This window comes from Cyprinus carpio, chromosome A5 (genome assembly GCF_018340385.1).
Source record: "Cyprinus carpio isolate SPL01 chromosome A5, ASM1834038v1, whole genome shotgun sequence".
In the NCBI taxonomy this organism is placed as follows: Eukaryota; Metazoa; Chordata; class Actinopteri; order Cypriniformes; family Cyprinidae; genus Cyprinus; species Cyprinus carpio.
The window spans coordinates 2,267,402-2,293,698 of record NC_056576.1 but is presented as its reverse complement, the minus strand read 5'-3'; the positions used below and the strand labels follow the sequence as shown (position 1 = coordinate 2,293,698).

Genomic DNA, 26,297 nt, shown 5'->3' with positions numbered 1-26,297 from the left:
GCACTAATTAATTAATTAATAGCATATCAATATACATCAGGGCCGGTTCTAGACATTTGGAGGCCCTATAGGAAAAATTCATGTTGGAGGCCAGTAAAAAGCACTTGAAAAAATATGATTCCTAACCTTTTTATTCATACAACATTTCATTTTAAAATGTTGTATATTTTTACTTCTACAGTAATGGTCAAAAGTTTGGACACAAAGAAGTGTCTTCTGCTCACCAAGCCTGCATTCATTTGATCAAAAATACAGACAAAAACTGTAATATTGTGAAATATTATTATAATGCTAAACAGCTGTTTTCTGTGTGAATCTCTGTTAAAATGTAATTTATTTCTGTGATGTGCAGCTGTATTTTCAGCATCATTACTCCAGTCTTCAGTGTCACATGATCTTCAGAAATCATTCTAATATGATGATTTATTATCAGTGCTGGAAACAGTTGAGCTGGCCAATATTTATTTTATTTTTTAGTCTTTATCATTTTTTATCAGTTTAACATTTTTTATCAGTTTCCCCTCTCCTGTTTAATCTGTATTGACTACAGATATTATCAAGTTATTAATATTAATAACATGATATTATTATGTATTGCATTGTTACCTTAAATATGCACTAAACACAAATCAGTTGGAAGTGAAAGAGACTACTAAGCAGAAAAGAAAATAACTACTAATTAGAAACAAAAATAAATGAATTATTAAATAATCAGCAATAAAATAATCATCAGCATAATAAAGATAAAAAAAAAACAAAGTTTTTTGTTGTTGTTGTTGTTGTTTGTGAAACATTAAAACATGTTCTAGTGTGTTCGCTTTATGGTTTGCATACAAATTCTTAACTTTTATATTTGTAGTTATTTTGTGCGTCAGCTCCTGATGTGATGTCATTCACTGTACGTGTAAATTCAAAGCGTCTCGTCTGGGTGTGATAAACTGCTGAATGATCTGTCCAGAAATGGCACTGAAAGACAGAACAAGTTTATATTTGCAATACATTGCAATTACCCCAAAATAGATGGCGATCCTCACACACCTGCATTAGCAGCTGCAGCAGCTGAAGAATGTGTTCGTTACAGAAAACATTCAGAAGGCGGGACCTGCTATGAAATGGCATCATTAATTGGTTTAACAGCAATTTAATTTCAATTCAACTATATCCGGTGAACAATGAGGCACATATTTTGCTGCCTGTCTTGACTGGTGGACTGCAGTATAGTTACGGTTCTGGAGCCCGAGGCCCGAGAGACAATCGCCTGCTCTGCCTGTAGGTGGCGCCGGCCCTGATTCTCATAAGATATTTCATTATATAGCAAATATTTGGAATTTCTTAGGATATCTGTGCTACCTCCTCGCATCTTATCTTTCAGACTATTTCTTGAAATGAAATATATCTGCAGAACTGTGCCGTTTGCGTGGCGTCACCCCGCATGAAACTCTTCAGCTCTCATTAGATGATGGCTTCTCCCCACGCAGCTCAGTCTTCCAGCAAACATCTCCTTCTGCGTTTTCGTCCTGCCTTGAAGTTGCTATGTTGTTTCAAGCCCCGGGGCAAGATGCTGGAAATCCTTGTGGAAGATGTGTGAGAGCTCTGAACTGGTGCTGGAACCACACTGGCGAAAGCATTTGAGCTGTTAATACAGCATGTATTGTCTCAGATCTTAAGCCTCAGGAACAATGATGCTGTAAAGGTGTGGAACGGTTCTCATTTCGACAGCATGAAGTCATTTCATGTATGCGAGTACGAATCCCTCTAGAGCAGCGGTTCTCAGCAAACCTCAGCCACAGAATCAATAAAATGATATATAAAATTATATATAAAACTCTGAAATGCTATGAAATATTTTTATATTTCTTTTTTTCTCTTCTCAGCATCTGTCTTTCTAGAAACTCCTGGAATCACAAAAAGAAAACCATAGTTCATTTACTGGCCTGGAAATAAGCAGCCTTGTCATAATTACAGTAGAAACGGTGAAGGGTAATGTTTTTAGGATAATTTGGGGGTACTTTGAGTCTGAAAGGTTAAGCGCTGTGGTCTTATCAGTCACGGGTAAAAGCGATCATAAACTCCCTCGAGAGCCCGTGTTGATCTGTAATAATCAACTAACTTATCTGCGATGAACGCTCGCGATGGGAAGTGAAGGAGCGTTTCGTGCATCAGAGCGATTTCAGAATGACACGACATACAGTGCACGAGCTCATGGTTCTTCTGAACTATGATTAATGATACGAAGAAAAGAGAATTTCTCTGAGAAGTGGGATATGGGAGGGGAAACACCTCCAGATACTGTAATCGTGGTTTCATCTAGCAGTTACAGGAAGTTATTTACAGGAGGACGTCCTCCTTCTGCCATGACTGTACAATAAGAAAGCAGAAATGTGTGGATGTAGGACAGTGTTTGTGCTGGTAATTTCCTTGTTGCTGCAGTTCACGGTTCAGAGATCTTCCGCGGGCTCGAGCGTGTCAAGACAACGGCTGTTTGCCAAGGCGACAGGGGAGTGTGTCATCGGAAATAGCGATTGTGTGCGTGGATCTAATAGCTCTGAGTTCCATTCTCATCTTTTGTTAAAGAACTCTGGTCTCGGCACTGAAGCACACACACACACACACACACACACCCAAGAGGGGGTGTGTCCCTCCTACTCACATGTTGCAACCTTGGATTACACACCCGCACCCTCCCAAAGCAAATATTTCAGGACACACTGATCTTGCTTTCTCTCTTTCTCTTGTGCAGTAACTGCACTGATAATGACTCGTGTTCAGAATGTTTGAAAAAATCCACAGTTCTGCCCTGGAATTCTTGACTGATGTCAGACGTTACACGCGGTGTCAACAAGCAGTCATTTCTTTGCAGGATCGCTATTTTCAGAAACAAATAAGTAAAAACAACAGCTACAGCATTACATAAGACATGACTTCATAGAAAGTCTTTTTGTATTTTCTAAATGATTGTCCCTCTTTTGGGATGATTTCTGGTCTGTGACGCGACAGAAAGCCTATGCAGTGTGCAGAGAGTGTAAAGAGGCTGAGAATGGACGGAAGTCTTCGGCCCAAACCCGCTTTTCCTGCCGCTGTGTGGGAAGCAAGGTGGGCGGAAGTAGAGCGTTAGTCATTCCCAAAAGACTGAGCATCCGCATAACTCAACACAAACACACACAGCAAAACCTGCAGAGCAAAACTTATTTTGTTGACTTGGAGCCTGAAGACATCACTTTGTAAAGTATCTGCATTCAGTGAATATAAAATATATAAATCACGCTGAGAAGCCGGTCAACTGTTCAGCTCTCTGTTGAGCTTGGTTTCTTTGGCTTGTGTTTTATCGGGTTTGTCATGGTTTTCAGTCAGTCGTGTAACTCTGTCTTTGAATGAGAACCCGGGTCAGTTTCTTGCGATAGCACTGAACGCTCACGGTAGCACAGATTCCCCTTCAACTCCTCAGCTGTGACTTTTACTTTCACAATGACAAATGGACCCAGAACAGACGTTTCCTTGTGCTTTACTGGAAGTGCCGCGCATCTTTATGGGAAAGGCTCTGACACGGAGGGTGGGCGGCAGTGCGGCGGATGACTGGACGGCTGCGCCTCTCACACAAGCCCGTAGTTACAGGACCTGGCAGAGGCACAAAATATGTTTATGACCCTTGTTAAGATAACTGACAAATGACTCGTGCCCAGACTGGAGTGTCATTTCTCAAATGCCAGATTTGTGTGTGCTCATGTATTGGGGTCTGTATGTACACAAAAAACTGAATTATGGTATTTAAGAAAAGCATGACATGAGCAAGACAAGTGTCAGAAACCTACTTCTCTTTATTGTTGATAAAAAAGAAAAACAAGCGAACAATGAACAGCATGTTTTTTTTGAAGCAAATAAACCAACACCAGCGAGGCAAGTCGCCCCTCAGTCACCACACGTTCCCGTCAGCCCGCGACTGAGTCCACCAGTCTTTGTCACTCTCTCGAAGGATGGTAAAAGAGGCTCCAGAACTGGCCGTCAAAATCTGACACCATTCCACGACAAGACACACCGTTCTGCTGTAAATAGATTGATATTCAAACTTTCGTTCTGATTTGGGATCAAGACTGAGAAGATCATCGTTACACAAACGGCCTTCTGTACACCCGCAAGGTAAACAGAGTAAACTCATTGAACAAAGTATTCGTGTTTCTTCAGTATGTGTATATATGACACCATGGCTAAAGAAAAAAGACCTTGTGGTCTGCCAACATTTTTCTTAGTTTTAAAATGAACGATTGCAATTCGTCTTTAGAGTTGGATCAAAACACAGCCATACAGTCCCATGAAACAACAAAAAACACGGGAGCGATCGATTGCAACACTCTTAAAGTTAGGGTTAAAATAGAGGAACACAGAACAATCAGGAACAAATCAAGGACCCAGTGGAAAAACTCGAGCACCCGGTGGACAACTGTACCAACAGCAGACGTGTACGAACACAAACCACAACAACAGAACGCTTGGAGCCGAGCTCACATAAAACCACACCACACTGCTCAGGAAAACAAACACTTCAATAAATAAAGTATTCGGAATGATACAAAAGCAAATACAGTAGGTACTGTACCACAAAAACGTTCAAAACAATTTTGTACAAAAAATACAATACGTTTGTGGACATCAAAATCCTTATTCAGTTTCAAAAAACTAAATATCTTCTTGTTGCACAAGGGTTACTTGACAGTTCTAGTACCTGTCTCAGGTCCTCCCTACGAATCCATCTCCAAATCGATATAGATATATAAATAAAATAGTCTGCATCTCCATGAACTTTAAGAAAGGCATTGAACTGCAATTCTGAGTAGCAACACTGACAAATGTACAGGATTCTTTAACACATGTATGGTTTTCACAAAAGCAGGCCTTCTATGAGTCCTTTATCACTGCAAAGCGAAGCTTCGTAACTTCATGGAGCTGATCTGACGTCTGCAGTAGAGCGCTGACTTCTGCTCGCCTCGTAAGTCGATGTCTGGGTGTCAGTACCAACAATCTTTCAGAATTTTGTTCATTTAATCATTTTTTAATCTACTATAAACATAGTTGTAGTTATAGTTCAAACTGTCACGCTATACACAGAGGATAAATATTACACATCATTTAATGTTTCTGATTTATGTGCAATCATGTAGTTTCCCAAAAATAACGTGTCAACAAAGACACTAGTATTCCAACCGTATCTTCCTCTCCTCAGAAAACAACATAAATACAAAATTCTGTATAAATAAAATTGCTTCATAATTGGTTTAAAAAAATGAATAAAATCAAATCAAATACAGAAAAAAAAGGCAAAATACTATTGATCAAAAGCCCTTTTGTTGTCATTCTGATTTCTGGTCAGTTTTGACCCTTGACTTGGTGCATTTTCCCCTTTCTTTAGTCCAGAGTAGCTTTTCCACCTGTTACTCTAGGTTAATACAGCATTAATACTCATTAGATAATGGCACAAACACACTATCAACCCATTATTAGAACGTATCCAGCAGACGGGAGAACTACAGTGCAAAAGGTCTCGGAATGCTCAGGAAATTCCCAACTCAAAAACGGAAAAAAGGTACCATTAAGTTTTGCAAAGTACCACAATCCTTTTATCCGCAGATCTCTCTTTGCTTATAATGTTTCATATTAAACAGAATGTAATACTTCTAAAAAAGTCTTGGTTTCTATAAAATATTTTTTTCTCATATTCACAAATTGCACAATATCAAACCAACCAACCAACAAACAATATTGTTACTGAGACAAGGTGACAGATTAAACCAAGAGATTTCCACTAGAACACAGGTGACATCTCAAAGCACTATAAAGGGATCGGTTCTCTTCCACGTTTGTAAGAGTCCGTCAGGTGCTTTGGAAAATGTTTGCATAATAGTGCATGTTGTTTATAAACGCAAACCCCTAAAACATATAAAGTTCATCCATCGGTTGAAAGAGACGCTGATTTGAGTAAACTTTTCATCCGCTTGAAGTGAAAAATCTCGGTTACGAGCTGGGGGTGTGAAGCAGAAAAAAAAGAAAAGTATTCAATATTCAGTGCAGAATTCCTAGCATGAGTTTTTTGTTCCCTTGTGATCATCCCACCCACAGTGCATTTGCATCCCCGTCACTTTGGCCTTTTCGTCAGGCACCCACTGACCCGAACGACAACAAGTCCAAAGAGCAGTCGAAGAACGCACTCTGAACTTTGGGAGCATGTGCAAGTTTTCAAGAAGGACATTCCTGAAGAGTCGGACAGATGGAAAGCAGGGTCACTCTTGCGCATCTCTGACAGGTCTTCCCCCGTCTCGCCCCTTTTTCGTCCTTTCGTGTCATTACTCCACAGCAGCCACTCGGCAAAACGGGGGTTGAGAGAGACAGAGAAAGAATGAGCGTGAGAGTGCGGCCAGGAGATAAAGAGAAAGTCAATAAAAAAACCTCGTGTGTGTCTTGTGGTTTCAGCAGTGGTGCTCTCGCTGCTCTTGGCCATGCGGCCGAGCTGACGGCGATCCCTGGCAGCCGTTAGTGACGTGATTCATGACTTTTCTGTTTGAGCTGAGCTACCTGCTCTCTCAGGATGCTGGCGGTGGAGGGCCAGGTCCGAGTTCTGTGTCTTCAGCACCTTGACCTTCTCCTCCAGCCGCGAGATCCTCTCCAGCTTCCTCTTGCGGCACTTGGAGGCGGCGATGCGATTCCGCAGCTTCTTGCGCTCCGCCTTGATCCGCTCCTGGGTCTCCAGGTCGATGGGGGAGAGCGAGGGCGGGCGGGGAGCTGGCAGGTTCGGCCCCGGGGTGGTGCGGCACCTCAGGCACCGTCTGCGGAGCGTCCAGGCCCCGTCCTTGAGGGTGGTGGCCCTGGCTGGGGTGAGCCGAGGCATGGGCCGCAGACGTGTAGGCGATCTGTCCCCCGGGGAAGAGGAGGGCAGCTGGTTGGGGTTGTAGCTGCTCAGGTTGGTGTAGATGGGGCATGTCTCCACCCGGCATCAGGTTCCTCTGGTAGGAGCCCTGGATGGAGGAGGAGGAGGGCGACATGGGGCCCCGACCAGCTGGTTCTGCTTGTGCAGGTCGGCCAGAGCTTTGACGAAGCCCGTCTTGCGAATCCCCTCCTGTTCGTTCGTGGCCTGGTTTCGGTACATGAAGGGATAGCAGACGCGTTGGGAGCCGGGGCTTGTAGTAACCAGCCCCTGGTTAGACTGGATAATCAGGTGCTCCAGATCTGGAGAGGACAGCTTCAGGAGGTTCATGTCTGATGAAGACATCAGCGAGCCGTTGGGATTGCCGCTCATGCCCAGGCTGTTGCTCGCAGCTTGTCCCTGCAGGATTTTGAGGCTCGAGGCATTCCCCACGCTGTTGGAGAAATTATGCGGCATGTTGTTCTTCTTGCTCATAATCTTGTGACCTTGGTATCGTTCATAAGCTGGAATTTGCCCAAAGTTTGGAACGCTATCATCATCGTGATAGAAGGGCGTTTCCATCTTACCCGTCATTGAAACAGCAAGACAGATTCCTCACAAGACATAATACAGCTAGAAATTATCTGAGCTGCACGTTTTCAGCCATCCACTCGGTCCACAATGGTGAAAAAACAAAAAACGAATCAACTGAGCTGTTAGAATTTGGATGGTATATTCAGAAGTCCCTCAGCATTAAACCTATAAGAGAGTAAAAAGGTGAGGAAAAATAAATCAAGGGATACTGCAGTAAACATCATGGTATCATTTCTAATAGAGCAAATAGCACGCTGATGACAGAATGAATGTTTAAGTGTTTTATAGTAAGTTGATGTGACCGATAAATCTCAATCCTTCGAACTAAAATTTACGTACGATTTTCACACAAACAGCAAACTACCTGTGTACCTTGTGCTCTAACACGAGCAGACTGTCATTATAATGATGAAACCAGGAAGCTTCGTATAGTTCGAGTTCTTCCCGACAATAAAGACTCACTGTAGACTTTCCTGGGCTTCATCCAAACAGCTGACCGACCGCTTCTCTTACACTTTCTTATTCATTTCGCCACATGGTCCTTAGAAAACATCCCCTGGGTCAAAATCCCAAAGCGCACACTCGTTTCGATCCCATGATCCTAACAGCAGATCGTGTCACTTACTGTGTTTAGGTCGATATAACGAGAGGAAAATCCGCGGATCGCTCAGCTCGGATCAGATGAAAACAATCCTCTGCGTCAAAGCTCCGATATAGTCCCACACTGTAAAAACACAGCACCAGATGTGTAACCCACGCACCGCGCCGCGCCCGCGCCGTGACAAGTCGATGAATCAAGAGCGGCTCATGAACACCCGCGCGCTCTCCGCGTCCTCTCCGGAGCGCTGCGTTTCCTCGTCTGCTCGCTGTCAGAAAGACTGCGGGACTTTCTGCTCGGCTGAATTAATAATAAAACACACGCCCTTCTGCTCTCTCTCCAGTTCCTGAAACTAGAACGCGCCTCCTCCCGCTCGAAGCGTCGCGTTTATTGGCCGCTGGAGCGCCGCCGACGGTCGTGATGTGCTGCTCGCGCTCACTTCATCCGAAGGGTCACGTGATCACGGGAAGAATACGTGCTGTTGTTTTATGCATATGCGCTAAATATTACTGTGAGTTTGTTAAATGTCAACCAAAATGCCATGCGTATTTGACAGAAATGGACTTCTGCAACAGTTTTTAAATATGCTCAAGTTTATTAAACAACAAATGTACCAAAGTGCTGTACAATGTAAGAAAAATACAGAATTAAATAGAATTAGTAAAGTGTTTAAAGAATGTGGACTCATGAAACATTTCTAAGGCATGCAAATAAAACCCCCGGCCTGTACATCTCAAACAACATCAAATGGTGAACATAAGGAGAGAAAAAAATTATATTTCCAAATGCCTTGAAAAAGTAGGTTTACGAAAAGAAACGAAAGAAAGAAAAGAACATGTATGATATGTTTTGTGTATGTGTGTGTGTGTGTGATTTGCTTTATATTCTATTTTGATACTTTCCTTCACATAATTTAAATTTTAGGCTATCTATCAAATTTAAGGCACTATAACTCATTTTTATAATATACAAAAAATGCATTTATCTCCACTTTAGATTATGCATCAACTTTAAAACTTGACATTGTGTATGAATCAGCATGGATCTTATGACAAATTGGCTGTAATGTGCATCGTTTGTAAATCACTTTGGATAAAAGCATCTGCTAAAGGATTCTACAGTCACACAGATCAGATTCACACACACACACACACACACACACACACACACACACACACACACACACACACACACACACACACACACACACACACTCCGCTGTCCTACACAGATAGCACAACCTCCACATGTCTGTTTTTAGAGATTAGCCCACACCTTGCTCTAAGGTAAGTCGGGTGGGAGGTTACAGCGATCAGAGCAGGACTAGTGTAGCTCCGATAGCCTCAAACATGTCAGACATGTTTGACACGCTTCACTTCCAGTGTCGTTTCCCCGTCTGTATTAGTTAGCCGCTCCCAGCCCGCTCCAAAGGTGATCTGCTCGGGGTATTTAACTCCCCATGAAACCACAAACTGCATTTTTAATCACAATTGTTTAGTGGTTGTGTGTGTGTGTTCCCTTCAAGGTCATCAGATAAGCCAAACCTTTCCTTTTTTATGTGACTGGATTCATTTAAAAAGGAATAATTGCTTATGCATACATTCTTCAAAGCGTGTTAAACATATCTTTTTGTGTTGTGCTGCAGTTGTCATTGCATAATATATCAACCTGTAACGTTCACCTCCACCACAACATGTTCGGAATTAGTTTGGTTTCGTTTTATTCATTCAGCAGTAATGTCTGGATCCACCATTCTGGGTTGTTTTAGTTAAGAAATATGAAAAATATTGCATGCAATTTATAAACGCTAGTTTGCTACATTATATTCATTTTCTAAGTGTGTCGCATAATTAAATCCCATATAATGAGATATCGTTTTGCTGGATTACCGCAAAAGGGAGAAGAAACTGGTGAACCAAAACCATCTGAGTGAAAAATCGGAGCAGAAAGAAATTTAGCATTTAAAGGCACACAAACTAATAAATTGGCTGTGAAGCTGTAATGAAATAATCTTTCAGCCCATTGCATCTGATGTGAAAAGATCTCTGAAACTTTGTGCTGTTTGTGTGCATGTAAAATATCTCAGCCTTCCTCCTACGGCTTTTTGGCATCGTGAATGTTTTGATGTTGCTGTCCACCTCAGAATGGCTCAAATGAAAGCAACAGACTTTATTTAATGGACATTAAAAACCACATTCAAAAGCTGCAACTGAGCTGTGTTTTCGTTCAGCGACACACTAAACACACGCCAGAGACTCGCGAACTACTTTTTCTGTTCGCTTTCATCATCAGACAGACACAAAGCAGGTTCAGCGTGATGTTATCACGACCGTCCTAACCATCAGAAGAATTAGAGAAATGTCTGCAGACTCGATATGTTCAACAGATTCAGGTCCAACACATCAAAGCTCTCAGATCCATCACAACACTCTTTTCTGTTCTGTCTATCAGCCTATATACAGTAAATAATAATGGGAAAAAGAGCGCACTTCTCCTGAAAGCAGACTGTATTTATTTACCAGTTTGTCTTGCCACAAATTTGAGTGGAATAAATGAGCATGTTGAGTCTTTTGAACAACACAGCCATGAGGGGCTAGTGTCTGACACGGCAGAATAAAACATGTGTTTGTGTCGAGGAGCCAGTGTGTGTGTGTGTGTGTGTGTGTGTGTCTCAGGTTCAGACCCTGTAGTTTAGCTGTTTTATGAATAGAATACCATGATATTTGGATGCTATCCAGATTCACATGAGCTCCTGTCTGGCTGTCTATACGAGCAGCTCCTTCTGAGGAAGCACCCGAAAATAAACTTCACAGATATTAGTCAGGGAAGCCCATATTTAATATTTGACAGCAATTAAAATGAGGCTGTGAAGGACTGAAGTACAGCATGTTAAAAAAAATAAATAAATAAAAAAATCAGTAGATAAAAACTGCATATAAAAACATGTGCCGAAAGTTGTGAGTTGTTGAAAAAATTACATAATCTATGTCCTTCATACAGTGCATGCCATTGTAAAGACTGTAAGTCCGTTCTTCGTCATCCACGTTAAATTCAATATGACTAAAGTCTATAAATGACTGATTTGGAAGGATCTACATACACAGCACAGGCTTTCAGTGCTGATTGAAATATATTTGTCTTGTCAGATTTGTTGTCATGTTCTGATCAACACACAAATCCTCACTTTCTTTCTTTCTTTCGTTCTTTCTTTTTTTCAGCTCTTGGCAGTTCTATGATCACCTCTGAAAATCTTTCTTTCTTTCTTTGTCTCTTATCTTTCTTTCTTTCTTTTCTTTTCTTTCTTTCTTTCTTTTCTTTTTCGTTCTTCTTTCTCTTTCTTTCTGTCTTTTGTCAGCTCTTGGCAGTTCTATGATCACCATCTGAAAATGATGCTGCCTAATAATTTGTCCAAACGGAAGTGTCTTTGAGCTCCAGTGGTGCTTTCCTCAAGAAAACCTCACAGCTTTATGGGGACCAGAGCTGTTAACTCAAGCTGCCAGTCATTTCTTTGACGAATCCTGTTTTGACTGGATCTACAGAGCCGAAAAGGAGATTTTGTTTGTGTAGGTAATATTTTATTTCTTGAGACTGCTCATTAAGTGTCACATCACTGAGGTGTGTAGTTCATGCTTTGTGTCATTCCTCTTTGACCGAATTTCTTGTGGAGAAGATTAATTGTGATGTATAATCTGACAGAGCTCTCTATATCAGCGTGTATGTATGAGAATAACTTTATTTCATCACTCTCACAGGTTTCAGAATGGATGAATAGAGGAACAGATACTGACTGTATTCACAAGCGACCGCTTTCTTAAGCAGGACCTTGCTTAAATTAGTGTCCACTATAATAAATCAATCAATTAAAGGACATACTAAATAAAAGGACAGAATAAATGTATTCTGTGAGACGAAATACATGAGATGAGTGATGTCCATTCTTCCATTCATTGCAAAGACACTTGAGCGAGTTGTGTTCAACCAGCTCTCTATGTTTCTTGTACAGAACAACCTCCTGGACAGCAACCAGTCTGGCTTCAAAAAGCGCGACCACTCAACTGAGACTGCCCTGCTCTCGGTTACTGAAGCCCTGCGACTGTAAAGAGCAGCTTCCAAATCCTTGGTACTCATCATGCTGGATCTGTCTGCTGCTTTTGACACCGTTAATCACCAGATTCTACTGTCCACCCTCAGAAAGATGGGCATCTCTGGAACTGCACTCCTGTGGCTTAACTCCTACCTCTCAGGTAGATCCTTCATGGTGTCTTGGAGGGGTGAAGTTTTCTATGAGTCACAACTTTCTTGATACTGGGGTTCCTCAAGGCTCAGTACTTGGACCACTTCTCTTCTCCATCTACATGACGTCATTAGGATCTGTCATTCAGAAGCATGGCTTTCTCATCACTGCTATGCTGATGCACACTCAACTCTACTTCTCATTCCAACCAGATGACCCGACGGTAGTTGCTCACATTTTCAGCCTGTCTGAGTGACATTTCTAGCTGATTGAATGACCATCACCTTCAGCTCAGCCTTACTAAGAATCAGAACTGCTGCTGGTTCCAGCTAACCCATTGTTACATCACAACTTCTCTATACAGCTGGGTTCATCAACCATTACTCCTTCCAGGACAGCCAGAACTGTGAACCCCTAGGAGTTGTGATGGATCATCACAGTTGTAAGCTTCACAGACCATATTGCTACAAAGGCCCTGTCCAAGACAACCACTGTGCTGCACCAATATACCTAAACTCACTAGTTCAAACTTATGCGCCCTCCAGAAGCTTGCGTTCTGCAAGGGAACGGCGCCTTGTGTGCCATCCCAAAGAGGTTCAAAATCACTCTCACGGACCTTTTCCTGGACCTGCTCCCAGCTGGTGGAACAGCTGAGTCTTTAGACACATCTTTTTTTGCCAGCACCTGACCAACTAATACTAGCACTTACCATTCCATTCTATTCTATACTCAATCCATTCCAATCCAATCCAATCCAAATCTATTCTATTCTAAAAAAAAAAAAAAAAAAAAAAAAAAAAAAAAAAAAAACCTTAGCTACGTGTACTGTGCTACACTAACTGAGACTTGTCATGGCACTTGTATACTGTTGTTGTTCTCTCATTGGTCTGATTGCTTCTATTGTTCTCATTTGTAAGTTGTTTTAGATAACAGCGTCTGCTTAATGATTAAATGTAAATGTAAATGATGTAGGAAATCGCTTATACAGAAAATTCACCACGATGCACCATGTTAGTTCGCTTGGGACCTTTTTGTCTTTGAATTTTTCCTTTTTTTATTTTTTTGAATTGTGATATTGTGAAATTCATCTTTTAATCAGAAGCTTTTTATAATAAATATATATGACTCTATTTTCATAGTAATTAAGGCTGGAGTGCGAGTGATATGGAGTAAATGTATGATCTGCTCTGCTCTCGGATGAAGCAGCGAGTTCCTCGGTTCAGTCGGCTCCTCATAATCCACATGATTCACTCTCTTCTGGTTGCCACAGAAACATCGGTTGAATGTCAAGTTTGGACACTGTGCGGTTTAGAGCCATCAGTCAGTGCTTTGAAATGAGCAGAGAATGCACAAGCCCCTGTTAGAGAGCAGAGAGAGAACAATTCAGATGTGTGGAGACAAACGTGAGCAAACAAAGAATTAAAGACAAAAAAACAGCGTGTCTTGTGTTTTAGATTCTTGTGTCCCATCAGGATTCTTAACTAGCAAAAACACTCAAGGTAAACAAGAACGACCACTCATACCAGCACCAAACCAGCACTAACCAGACTCTTGAGAAGTGTGTAACACTGAGGATTGATTGATGATGAGTGAGAAAGAGTGAAACTAAAGTTCCTCATCACAGCTGCGAGTCATAGTCTTAATCATTAACTTGGATGCGTTATTGTATTTTTTCATTTGGAAACAGCAAACAGACGTTTAGGTGAAAAGCAATGCGTGATACATGTCTTGCTGTCGTGATGCTAGCATGTCCTGAGACACGTGATCTGAAGAATCGCTCATGTCTGGAGCACAAATGGCGCAGGCTTTAGCAAACAACAGCATGAACGCAGGTTTCCATCGGCACGTTTTGAGCGAAGACCTTTAAAGTCTCAGTCTTCCTCACAACAGACATGCAATGGCACGCCTTGATTACTGGCGTTTATTAACCATTGGCCAATCGTCATCGACTGCATGAAGGCTGTGAAGTGAAAAGCAAAGACGTGTGATTCCAGGAAGGCGATTGCTCAACAGGCCAATGTTTACAGAAGAAACACAAAATTCATTCTGCTGGCCTGACATAAGGCCCGTTTCACATTCACTCTCCGCCAATTGGTGCGCTTCCATCCTCGTCCCTAGGCAACCATTGATAATAATGAAATGTCAGGCTTCATTGATTCGAGACACAAGAGCCTTGGGCTGAAAGTGAAATAAATAATTCAGTTTAGACCGGAAGAGTTGGGTGTACCCTCGTTCAATGCATTTCTTTGTCAAATAAGTGTAAGTGTGAATGTGAATCGAGCTGAAGTGACAGGAAGAAGAATTTTACGATTCCATGATCTGAATTCATTGTCCAACACAGGATTTTCCAAGTAATATACATAATTACTGCATTCATTTTTACAAATATTAGTTCCCTGATATATAGACACAGTAACTGCTTAGACTTACAGGTCGAAACCATTAACAGCCATCAAAACAGATTTTACAGCATTGTTTTTATAATGTATTGTAAAACCTCCTTACTGTATGTTGTGTGCACATGTTTATGGGTAATTTACACTGAAGGATGAACACACAGCAGTTATAGGAATGTATTTGCATTCTGTTTTAACTATGTTTTCTTAAATTCAAATTTGAAGTACAATTTTTGGCCTGTTTGCTTTCTGTGTTTCATTCACACACACACACACACACACACACACACACACACAAAAACACACACACACACACACACACACACACACACACACACACACTCACTCTCTCTCTATCTCTCACTCACACACACAACACACACACACACACACACACACACACTCTCTCTCTCTCACACACACACACACACACCAGGCGCACAACTTTCTTTCTCTCTTTCTCACACACACACACACACCAGGTGAGTCTCGCCGTCTCTGTGCATCAGACGTTCTCAAAGCATCCGTGTGGTTCCCGTGGGATTTCCCTGCCACCGTTCCTTCTGCCGCTGAGACCTACAAAATCAAACAGAGAAACTTTTCACAGTATGGCAGAGGCAGTGACTCACGGGACTTAACTAGTATTTGTGATGCTTAATTCATTTTGACAGTTGGAAATGTTAAATCCCCGGGGCTTTGCACACAGTCATGGCTAAGTAGGTTAAATAGAACAGAAGCTACAGGGATCGATTTCAGACTGTGTGTCTTCAGCTAAGACTGGCCATACATTTCTGATTCATGTAAACACAGATAAACACATCAAATCAAGAAATCTCGGTTGTCTAGTGTTAGTGTCTAGATATTTGGCTTCTTTTGTATTTATCATATGCTTTACTGTGTGTGTGTGTGTGTGTGTGTGTGTGTGTGTGTGTGCGTGCAATTGTTGACGGTTGCGATGCAGGCTTCGTTCAGTCTCATGGACTCATGAGGTTGTTCATGCATCTGTATTTTAATGGCACACTGACTGTAAGTCTGAACGTAATGTGATGTATGCGACACCTCCTGTGATGTGCTCAAGACTGCTGACCCGTGTCATGGACCGCAGTGCAGCTCTTTAACGAGGCTGGAACAAACTCTGGATGTTCATTGTGGGTCAAAGAAAACATTTCATGTTTCATTAAAATAGGATCTTGGTCACAGTACGGGATCGTTCATGTGAGGCGTCATCTCAGTCAATCCTACAGAATCGACTCATAAGGGCTTCTAGCAGAGACACTAGTGAGACTCTTCATGGGAACAGATTTGGAGAAATGTAGCATTCCATCACTGGAGTGCTGTGGATTACTTGTGGATTATTGTGATGTTTTTATCAGCTGTTTGGACTCTCATTCTGACGGCACCCATTCACTGCAGAGCATCCATTGATGAGACACTGATGCAGTGCTACATTTCTGATGATAAAACAAACTCATCCTGATCTCAGATGGTCTGAGGGGGAGCACATTTCCAGCTAATTTTATTTTTTGAGTCAACTGTTCCTTTAAACAGAGCCATAGTTGTTTGTATCAAGAGCTTTACACTTGACATGAGATGCTAAAGCCAAACACCACACACACACACACACACACACACACACACACACACACACACACTCACACACAGGTGTTATCATCGGTGATGTCTCTGCACTGCTCATGTGTTCCTGTGACTGAAGTGTTTCTCATGTTGCTCAGCGAGCGAAGGCTTTATTTTCCCTCACTGTGTCTTTCTGCTTTAATGATCTTTCAAACTCACCCACTCACACCAGAGAAACATGCTGCATTTTCCAACGGCTCCACCCACCCGTGTGTGTGTGTGTGTGTGTGTGTGTGTGTGTGTGTGTGTGTGTGTGTGTCACTGCACTTGTGTGATGTGAATGAACAGAGAAATCCTTGTGCAACAGTGAGACTCAGAAACATCTGGAATGAAATAAACCTGTGTTCTGTGTGTCAACAATCACAGTGTAAACGAGAACAACGACAGACACGTTAGTAAAAGAAGAGAGAAGAGAGACATCAGCTCACAAACATGATAATCTGAACAAACACAAAACCTGCACTGCGAACAAACGAGTGTCTGAAAGAAACACAGAGAACAGAATGAGACTCCCAGGCTTGTTTATATGGCGCGATTAATACACAAAGGTTATTTACACAGAAGTCATCCTAAAGTCTTCATAAGAAACATTGATAAGAGACATGCATAAAAGAAAAAAAACAGTAAAAAAAATGGTGTATGCATGTTGTCCTTTCCATCATGAAAAATGCTGGAAATAATCCAATTAAGCTTTTTTTTTTTTTTTGATATTTGACAAATGCACTTTTTGCTCATCTTCACATTTTCCAAAAAGTTTTATTATTTTTAATAAGAAAAACAAACACATTTTAATTTATCTTTGATTTGTTTGTTCAAATTATTCTGTATTCACAATGGTTTTCATTTTGTTTGTAGTGGATCAGGTAAAAATCATCAGAAGGTCAAAGACAAGAAACAGGAGTTGTTCCAAACATGAGTTTCTATTAAACAGCGCTGATATTTTGAAGAATGTATGGAAATTCCATAATATGGTGAAAAAAACTGAAAACAAATCTATGGAAGTCAATGTGGACCAACGAATATTTGGTTACCGACATTCTTCAAAATATTTGTTTTCAGCAGAAGAAAGAAACTCATAAAACTTGAAGGAGAGTAAATGCTGAGAGAGTTTTCAGATGTTTCAGAGTTTTACAAAAACACATCTGTGACGTGAGCTACTCATTTCATCTCATCTCGCGGCTTTGACTTTGCAGATCAGCACTTTTCATCTCTCTGAAGATGGTTTCTTCTGTGTGGGGTTTTTCACTTTCTAACAGCTTGACAAGCTGTCTAATAATAACACAAAGTTTAGAGCATCAAAACGAAAGTTTAAACTCTCATTATTAACGTGCGGTTACTCTGAGCGACTGATGAGAGCAAGGAAAGGAGCAGATACAAACAGAAATAAACGAAGGGAAAATGTGTTGTCTTCAAAAATCAAATGAAATTAAAAGACAACAAAAATGAAAGCTCATTTCTGGCCATCAGTTCTAGAGTTGATGAGTCTATTCTAGTAACTTCTTCCAGTGATGACCTAACTATCAAAGCAGACCTTTACTATCACACACACGCTCTGAATGAAGTGTGTGGATCCCCGTCCCGCCGCCGCTGTGTGAAGGTGTTTCCAGCACAGACTGATGGGTAATTTCTCTCAGCACTGGAATTCACTCTTAAAGAAACACTTCGCCCCCAAATTCTGTCAGTATTTACTGGTGTGGTGATGCCCCTGCAGCTCACAGTTTGACCCGCTTGTGTTAGGGTTTGAGATCAGTGAAGGTGACCATTATCAGTTAATATCCTAAAATATTCTGCATTTACATTTATGCTTTTGTGACTCACATTACAATTGAGGGGTATATCTGATCAGTTCATTAATCGTATTCTGCTTTTGTGTTTCACGTGCGACATACAACAAAACAAGATGATAATGCAGTGATTAATAAAACAAGCAGAGTTCTTTACAGAAAACGCGTCGCATATTCTCCCACGTCTCTCTCTCTTAAACAACACATAGGTGAGTCTTAATTATCTTAATACAATAAAAACACACAAAAATAATATAAATCGATATATATATATGCACATTTTTCTGCAAATAGATCTTTTTTCATATATATATATGCACATTTTTCTGCAAATAGATCTTTTTTCCTTTTGGTGAGAGACAGTCACTCAGTTATCATCATCATTCACTCACAGTCAGTGTATCAGTCTTTATGTAGGAAGATGAGCAGTGATTGGTTACTAAAGTGAAAAGTGATATTGTCCTGTTTTTCTGATTGATGTTTTTTCTTTCATATAATGTGTTGAACATAAATCGTGCAGATGAGTGTATCAGTGTGTCATGTGACCCGTGACCCCTTGACCTGAGAACGGCTTTGGAAATGAAAGGTTTAATGCACACGTAGCAGGCGATATCTTCATCTTCATCTCTGTTCATCTGCGCACTGAATCTCACCAAACCTGCCATGACCTCAAAAAAAAAAGAAATAAGAAATTATATTCCACATAAAGAAAATGAGGACCATCCATAGGAGAATTTGCTTCACAATTAAGCAGATTTAAACTCCAAATTCTCATTACTGTAATACAATTTAAATCTGTATAAATTAAAGGTAATACATCAAATACTTCTGGCGTATAGTACCAGCTTTCTGTTTTTGATTATAATTGGAGTATAAATGTGCTTCACTGACAAAAAAATTATGATTTTGTTTCTTTTATTTTCGGGATGAAAGCTGACTTGGCCTGATTTGTTGAGATTCACCCTGCTGCTCTTTGACCCCGTGACCCCCAGCGGTGTGTTAGCAGCGGTAAACACCCACAGACCACACCACAGATATTAGCTTCCCTCCCGCGAGCGCTGATAAACACCTGCTCTTACCGGACGCGCTCACATTCTTCCAAGAATAGCCGTGTATTCACTATCTTGTGGTCTGTTTTTCTGCATTAGAGCTGGATCGACACATTCTCAGAGCTGTGTTAGGATGAGTGCGCTCAGTTCTGTATGAAACATGTTTCACTCAATGTAAGAATGAATTTGAGTGAGTGTCATTAACAGTGGACCACTATTAACCTTGGAGGCACGGTGATTGTTCGCTCTTGTGATTCAGAGCTGTTCCACAGCAGCCTTTCTCCTCTAAACCAGAATCTACCAGCATAAAACACATGAAGAGGGTCTTCTGTAGCTTTTTCTTAGCTGATGAGGGTTTGTAATTGACAAACGAGTCATTAACCATGATGTCACTGCGAGCACTTCCTCGTGTGTTTGACTGGTTGAACTCTTCATGAACTTGTGACCGTCTGTGAATCACACGATGTGCGGACACTCATGAGGAAACCAGCTGATTGTGAGGAGAGTTCTCATTAATTAGTGCTCTGAATCATGTGCGCTGTTTCTCCTGCTTTATATTCACTGATTATTAGCCATTAGTGTACTAGGGTTCCTCAGTAAAGATGGTCACACCTAAACTCTATGGTCTCTATGAATCGTTCACTCGTGCGGCCGGCTCTAAAGATACATGAAACAGATTACAGCTCGAGTTATAGTTACTTACGCAGAAAGGGTTAAAAGAGTTATTAGCTGTATTTAACTGAAGACACACACGGGGTATGAATCATGCTGTCGAAGAGTGAGCGTGAGAAGCTCAGGACAGCAGAGGAGACGTGGTGAGCTCCTGATGAAGACTGTGTGTGTGTGTGTGTGTGTGTGCCCACTCATGCTCTTCTGTCTCTATAGCCAAGATGTGACACCTGCTGAATCACCAGTGAGATTCACCTGAGTCATTTAGCAAAGATAAATAGAGGCTTCAGCAGCAGCGAGACACACAGAACACTCAAGCTTCACTGACGCTTGTGTTTCACTCAAAGCACGCTTGAAAGTCATTAGAAACAGCCAGGTAAGAGAGCATGTTTCCTGCTGCATGCGTTTCATTAACCCTGCGCTGGGCGCTCAGTGGTGTTTGGGGGGGGGGGGGCTTTGGGGTAAATTCATCAGCGCGTCATCATGTGTGTTTCTACTACTGTAATATTGATCTGAAGTTATTAAGATGGACAGTGTGGTTCTTCTTGTGTTCATATGATGATTTTAGTGAAAGGATTCTGTACTTGACAACACTTTCATCATTAACAGTCACAGAAAGATGCACGGAAGCAGCTCTCCTGTGATTGGTGCGGTCATGTGGTTTAGCGTGAGCACTTCACATCAGTGTTATATTAACATTGGCATGAAATGTTATGTGTTATGTCAATTACATATTCATTAGCACCGGCTGCTCTGTTTTGGAGGATGAGGAGACACTGTGAGCGTATTAATAACTGGCGTTTAGATTAACGTGTGTGTTTCAGCAGACCTTCATGTTCATCTCCTCATCAGGGCCGGCAGCGGGTCGCGACCTCCACGGGCTTTCAGTGGCCGATTCTTAAATGTTGACATTCGGTCGCTAGATTGAGCTCAAGCAAGATTTTCCAGCTTCAAAGATTTTTCTTCGCAATTCTCTCTCCTGCTTTGTATTCAGCGGCATGTCTGAGTGCAGGTCTGAAAACACAAAAGTGGGTCAGAAGCAAATAATTTCTTGAGCCCAGCGAATGTCAGAAGACATGAAGGTTCTGAGGGCATTTTAATAACCGCCACCAATATTCACCCCCGCGGACCGACAGGCGGAGAGCGGCCTGGTGACTGCAGGCTCAGGCGTGTAATTTCAGTGCCGGAACCAAGACGTTTTAAGTAAGCCCTCGCAGTGCGCTCGTATGATGAAATGCATTGAGGCATTTAATGCTAAACAGACGCCCCACAAACACGGAACACAGAGAAAGGCATCAGTCCATTAGAATCAGTCAAATCATGTGTGTTGAGGAGAGCGCTGCGATCAGACACACCTGCTGGACATACAACTGCATAGACAACCACCCCTCCAAAAAATCATGAATTAATTTCATGGCCTGGCTGAAGGCTGGAGTTCTCGATGTGACTGATGGTCGTGTGATTTCATGGAAAGGTGAAATGTGTCATTTCTGCAGCAGTTAGGGCTGGGCAAGTTTTCAGATTTTATTGATTCATTCAAATAATTTTTGCCCCCATTTTATCTTTTTTTAAATTGAGGAATTTCAGTTTCAAATAAAATATTAGCTAACATTATATTTAGACACGTCAGTCCGCCAATGCTAAGAGTTGGTGTGAGCACATGATGATGAAGCGTGTGTAGGCACTCTATGAAGGAGCGTAACTGAGCGGCAGTTTACACAGAAAGCACGAGATGTGACAGTGGGACGGGAAAAGTGCAAGGTTACGAGACACCAGTTGAACTTCTTTAAACTTGAGCACCACATTTTTAAGAGTCATTCACGCAGAATGTGGTTTTTACTTTGAACATGTTAGATACGGGTACTGGATTGGGAAAAACAAAAGGCATAGTCTTTTAAAAGTCAAACATACTTTAACTTGAGCACCATGTTTTTAAAATGCTGTTTCAAGTGCGAGGCACTGCAAAAGACACAAACGCATCCATCTAGTGTGTGTTTACATAGAAAAACAATGGAAAGGTGGTGCAGTGGAATGAAAAACCTGTACAAAACTACTACTGATATCTGATGTTTGCGTGATGCTGACAGGCTGAAAGCTGCTGCTGTTTTCATTTACGGTTAATAATCCCTGCTCTTATACTGACAGTCACTTTGAGTTTGAATTGTCTTGACTTTTTGAGTTCTTTTTTGACTTCTATAACTTAAATATTACACATTTCTCTTATTATTTCTGAACATATTGCATTTGTTTAAGAACATTATTTGCCTTCATATTTTTTTCTGCAAAGATATTTAACGTGAATTTGTTTTACATTTACACCATGCTGAATTTGAAAGAGAGCTTTCTTTAACCAGATGTTTTTGCAGTTGCATTGTGATGCTGAAGTGAAACACTTCAGCTTTAAAGCATCTCAGATTGAGAAGGCTGAAACACACACACACACACACACGTCTCTGATGCACTGGAGTTGATCTGGGACTGCCCTGGAGCGTTTACATACTCAACACACACGCCAGCACACGGCTCATGCAGTCAGGCTCATCAGCTGTGTTTTTGTTTTGGGCGGCACAGCCATGGTAATGTCCTCTGAGAAGAGCGCATGAACGCTGCACTTGGCACGTTGGATACTGTTGATTTTTTGAGAGAATAAACGCAAGTGGCGAGTGTGTGTGTGATTATGAGCCTCACACCCTCCACACGAGTTTCACCCAATGACGACAGTGACTTTGAAGTCATAATGATTAGAGGCCTTTTTGTGTGTGCTTAAAAAAAACATGTTTGTGTCGGTGGTGTGATTGTGGGACTGGGCGGGCGGCAAGTGTTCTGGCAGCATCAAGGTTTTGTCATGAGTCTGGTGTTCCTCCCCCAGAGCTGCTGATGAGTCATGATGATCTTCACTCATTAGTGCTGTTCCCTACATACTGAACCTGAGAAAGAGCGCAAGAGAATAGCCAGAATCCCTTCTGAGGTGAGAAATGAAGTAAACACACACACACACAGACACACACAGCAGAAAGTTTCAAAAGTCTTACTTCACTTTGCTGAGACATACCTGCTTACAAGCTCTTTCACTACATCAGAACTCCAGCTGTTATGAATGAGACGGACACAATCGGCAGCTGGAATCACGCACTAAACTCCTACAACAACTGCCAAAGATAAAGATTCTGTCATCATTTGCTCCCCCTCATGTTGGTCAAAACTGTATGACTTTCATTTTTCAGTGTCGCTGAGAAGAACATTCAAACTGCTCTGTTACATAACACTTTATATTGATAGTCCACATCAGACATTCTTATAACTATACTAATATAACTTAATGTTACTTGCTATGTAGTTTTAAATAAATGTAAGTTGCTATGCAATTGTAAATAAATGTTAGTTGACATTTAGTTGATAATGAATGTTAGTTGACATGTAGTTGTAAATTAATGCTAGTTGCTATGTAGCTGTAAATTGTTAGTTGACATGTAGTTGTAAATTAATGTTAGTAGACATGTAGTTGTAAATTAATGTTAGTTGACGTAGTTGTAAGTTAATGTTAGTTGACGTAGTTGCAAATTAATTTTAGTTGCCATGTAGTTGCAAATTAATGTTAGTTACCATGCAGTTGTAAATTAATGTTAGTTGACATGTAGTTGTAAATTAATGTTAGTTGAAGTAGTTGTAAGTTAATGTTAGTTGACGTAGTTGTAAATTAATTTTAGTTCCCATGTAGTTGAAAATTAATGTGAGTTTCCATGCAGTTGTAAATTAATGTTAGTTGACATGTAGTTGTAAATTAATGTTAGTTGACATGTAGTTGTAAATTAATGTTAGCTGACATGTAGTTGTAAATTAATGTTAGTTGACATGTAGTTGTAAGTTAATGTTAGTTGACGTAGTTGCAAATTAATGTGAGTTTCCATGCAGTTGCAAATTAATGTTAGTTACCATGCAGTTGTAAATTAATATTAGTAAACAAATGTTAGTTGACATGTAGTTGTAAATAAATGTTAGTTGACGTAGTTGTAAATTAACGTTAGTTGAGTAGTTGTAAATTAATGTTAGTTGACATGTAGTTGTAAATTAATGTTAGTTGATGTAGTTGAGGTTGCCATGTAGTTGTTAAATTAATGTGAGTTTCCATGTAGTTGTAAGTTAATGTTAGTTGACCATGTAGTTGCAAATTAATGTTGAGTTTCCATGCAGTTGTAAATTAATGTTAGTTGCCATGCAGTTGTAAATTAATGTTAGTTGACATGTAGTTGTAAATTAATGTTAGCTGACATGTAGTTGTAAATAATGTTAGTTGACATGTAGTTGTAAGTTAATGTTAGTTGACGTAGTTGCAAATTAATGTTGAGTTTCCATGCAGTTGCAAATTAATGTTAGTTACCATGCAGTTGTAAATTAATGTTAGTTGACATGTAGTTGTAAAGTTAATGTTAGTTGACATAGTTGCAAATTAATGTTAGTTTCCATGCAGTTGTAAAATTAATGTTAGTTGACATGTAGTTGTAAATTAATGTAAGTTGCCATGTAGTTGTAAATTAATGTTAGCTGACATAGTTGTAAATTAATGTTAGTTATCATGCAGTTGTAAATTAATGTTAGTTGAATGTAGTTGCAAATTAATGTTAGTTTCCATGCAGTTGTAAATTAATGTTAGTTGACATGTAGTTGTAAATTAATGTTAGTTGACATGTAGTTGTAAGTTAATGTTAGTTGACGTAGTTGCAAATTAATGTTAGTTGACATAGTTGCAAATTAATGTGAGTTTCCATGCAGTTGCAAATTAATGTTAGTTGACATGTAGTTGTAAATTAATGTTAGTTGACATGTAGTTGTAAGTTAATGTTAGTTGACGTAGTTGCAAATTAATGTTAGTTGATGTAGTTGCAAATTAATGTGAGTTTCCATGCAGTTGCAAATTAATGTTAGTTACCATGCAGTTGTAAATTAATGTTAGTTGACATGTAGTTGTAAATTAATGTTAGTTGACATGTAGTTGTAAGTTAATGTTAGTTGACGTAGTTGCAAATTAATGTGAGTTTCCATGCAGTTGCAAATTAATGTTAGTTACCATGCAGTTGTAAATTAATGTTAGTTGACATGTAGTTGTAAGTTAATGTTAGTTGACGTAGTTGCAAATTAATGTGAGTTTCCATGCAGTTGTAAATTAATGTTAGTTGACATGTAGTTGTAAATTAATGTAAGTTGCCATGTAGTTGTAAATTAATGTTAGCTGACATAGTTGTAAATTAATGTTAGTTATCATGCAGTTGTAAATTAATGTTAGTTGATGTAGTTGCAAATTAATGTTAGTTTCCATGCAGTTGTAAATTAATGTTAGTTGACATGCAGTTGTAAATTAATATTAGTTGACATGTAGTTGTAAATTAATGTTAGTTGACATGTAGTTGTAAGTTAATGTTAGTTGACGTAGTTGCAAATTAATGTTAGTTGACGTAGTTGCAAATTAATGTGAGTTTCCATGCAGCTGCAAATTAATGTTAGTTGACATGTAGTTGTAAATTAATGTTAGTTGACATGTAGTTGTAAGTTAATGTTAGTTGACGTAGTTGCAAATTAATGTTAGTTGATGTAGTTGCAAATTAATGTGAGTTTCCATGCAGTTGCAAATTAATGTTAGTTACCATGCAGTTGTAAATTAATTTTAGTTGCCATGTAGTTGCAAATTAATGTTAGTTACCATGCAGTTGTAAGTTAATGTTAGTTGACGTAGTTGCAAATTAATGTGAGTTTCCATGCAGTTGTAAATTAATGTTAGTTGACATGTAGTTGTAAATTAATGTAAGTTGCCATGTAGTTGTAAATTAATGTTAGCTGACATAGTTGTAAATTAATGTTAGTTATCATGCAGTTGTAAATTAATGTTAGTTGATGTAGTTGCAAATTAATGTTAGTTTCCATGCAGTTGTAAATTAATGTTAGTTGACATGTAGTTGTAAATTAATGTTAGTTGACATGTAGTTGTAAATTAATGTTAGTTGACATGTAGTTGTAAGTTAATGTTAGTTGACATAGTTGCAAATTAATGTTAGTTACCATGCAGTTGTAAATTAATGTTAGTTGACATGTAGTTGTAAATTAATATTAGTTGTCATGTAGTTGTAAATTAATGTTAGTTGACATGTAGTTGTAAATAAATGTTAGTTGACGTAGTTGTAAATTAACGTTAGTTGTAAATTAATGTTAGTTGACATGTAGTTGTAAATTAACGTTAGTTGAGTAGTTGTAAATTAATGTTAGTTGACATGTAGTTTGTAAATGTTAATGTTGTAGTTGTAAATGATGTTAGTTGATGTGTGTAAATGAATAAATGTTAGTTAACATGTAGTTGTAAATTAATGTAGTTGATGTGTATTGTAAATTAATGTTAGTTGACATGTAGTTGTAAATGAATGTTAACTTGTAGTTGGTAAATGTTAGTTGACATAGTTGTA

At 39.8% G+C, this 26,297-nt stretch overlaps 1 protein-coding gene and 1 pseudogene across 1 annotated transcript in view; both read right to left on the bottom strand.

Annotated features, from left to right (window-relative positions):
• LOC109096568 (MOB kinase activator 3B) overlaps window positions 1–26,297 on the bottom strand; it is a 182,595-nt gene that overhangs the window by 37,591 nt on the left and 118,707 nt on the right. The gene's annotated exons all lie outside the window — the stretch shown is intronic.
• Window positions 6,125–7,633, bottom strand: LOC122145122 (annotated as a pseudogene).